Source organism: Echinops telfairi, unplaced genomic scaffold (genome assembly GCF_000313985.2).
Source record: "Echinops telfairi isolate 266 unplaced genomic scaffold, ASM31398v2 ScPeMD7_5;HRSCAF=22, whole genome shotgun sequence".
Classification (NCBI taxonomy): domain Eukaryota; kingdom Metazoa; phylum Chordata; class Mammalia; order Afrosoricida; family Tenrecidae; genus Echinops; species Echinops telfairi.
The window spans coordinates 11141305-11143383 of record NW_022103901.1 but is presented as its reverse complement, the minus strand read 5'-3'; positions in this window follow the sequence as shown (position 1 = coordinate 11143383).

Here is a 2079-nt window from a genome sequence, read left to right as displayed (position 1 = left end):
GCCAGATTTGTAAGGTAGAATTGGGAACGTGATAGTGGAGGGGCGGGGGGTATTTAGGGAATAGAGGAAGTGAACTAGAAATGATCAATCTATCTGGGAAGAAGTACATCCAGAATGTTCCCTAGACTTCATCTCACTTACTTTGGACATGTTGAGCAAGAGCAGTCCCTGGAAAAGGACATCATGCTTGGTGAAGTGGAGGATCCCCTCCCCACCCACCCACCCAAAAAAGACGAAGACCATCAAGGAGCTGGCTGCAACAAGGGGTCCAGACGGTGCCGGATCAGGCAGTGCTGCGTCCCGTTGTACCCGGGGTCACTGTGAGTCAGAATCCACTCGATGGCACCTCCACCACCACCAACAACCACCGCCAGCACCCCCACTGCCGCCCACCAAGTACGACCGCCAGCACCCCCCCACTCGATGGCACCTCCACCACCAACAACAACAACAGAGAGAAGATGATTCTAAAATGTACACAAAAGGGAAATTGTACAAGAATGCCGAGGAATTGTTTGATAGAGATGATTAGTGAGGGAGGAATTGTTCTACCGAGTAATAAGACATACGATGAAAATCTGATCATCAAAACAGCATGGTTTGGGCACCAGATAGGACGAAGGGTTCACTAGAAATCAGGACTTGAAGGGTTCACTAGAAATCAGGACGTCGGGAAAAGGCGCACAAGGCTGTAGTAGAGCAAGTTGTGAAAGCATTTAACCGCATTACCTGGCCTTATCTTGGGAGACAAGAAGAAGCTCCCCAAATTTAGGGTGTTTCATAGTGCAGTGGAGTGGCTGCACTTTGGGCTGATAACTACATGATCAGCAGTTCAAAACCACCAACCACTCCTTGGGAGAAAGACAGGCTTTCTACTCCCATTAAGAATTATAGTCCAGGCAACTCACAGTGGGCAGCTCTACCCTGTCCTAGAGGGTCGCTATGAGTCAGCATCCACTTGATGGCAGTGAGTTCTGGTTTGGGTTTTGGTGCTGCAGTGGGTGACAAGTTGGGCTGCTAACTGCAAGGTCCGCAGTTCAAATCTACCAGGCGTTCCACAGAAGAATGATGAGTCTTTCTGCTCCTGTAAAGATCGACGACCGCAGAGACCCATAGGGACAGTTCTACTCTGTCCTATAGGGTCACTAAGAGTCAGAATGGACTTGATGTGATGAGTTTGGTGTTTGGAAGCTGAGGCCTGATGCCTGAGCAAGAGAAAGCAGACTGGTGGAGGCAGAAACAAGGTCAAGTCCAAAGCCCTTGGGGCACTTGGGAGCTGGTGGGTCAGAGGCAGGCCGAGTGAGCACAGCACCTGTCTAGAGGAGAGGGGCCGGGTGGGTTGAGCCAGACTTTACTCCAGGCTCTGATGTAGGGGTTCCTCCCAGCTACTCGGCTTCTCACCACGTCGCTTGCTGAAAGTGGGGAGGACTTGAAGCCCCTGGTGATGAAGATCAAGGATGGTAGCCTTCAGTGTGATGACAACCCAATATAAGGAAGACCCAAATCCTCATAACCCAGACCAAGAGGGCACATCATGATCCATGGAGAAAAGGTTGATGTGGTCAAGGATTTGGTCTTGCTTGGATCCACAATCAATGCCCATGGAAGCAGCAGTCAAGAGATCAAAAGATGCATGACATTAGGTCAATTTGCTGCCTAACACCTCTTTGGAGCATGGAAAAGCAAGGGTGCTACTTTGAGGACTAAGGTGAGCCTGACCCAAGCCAAGGTATTTTCCATTGCACCACAGGCAGGTGAATGTTGGATTGAATAAGAAAGACCATAGAAGAAAAGATGCGTTCAAATTGTGGTGCTGGAGAAGAAGATGGAACGTACCGTGGACTGCTGAAAGGACAAACCGATCTGTCTTGGAAGAAGTACAGTCAGAATGCTCCTTATGTTAGGTAGCAGAATAGGAATCAAGGGGGTTGTGTGCCCAATACCTGCACCAGGCCCCCAGAGGAGGCTGGAAGAGAATCAGGTGAGCATTGAACACCAATAAAGCCCTTAACTGGGCATGCTCCCAATTCAGACACCCTGCCCACTTCCCCACCAATCACACCTGGGCAGCCCAAACTA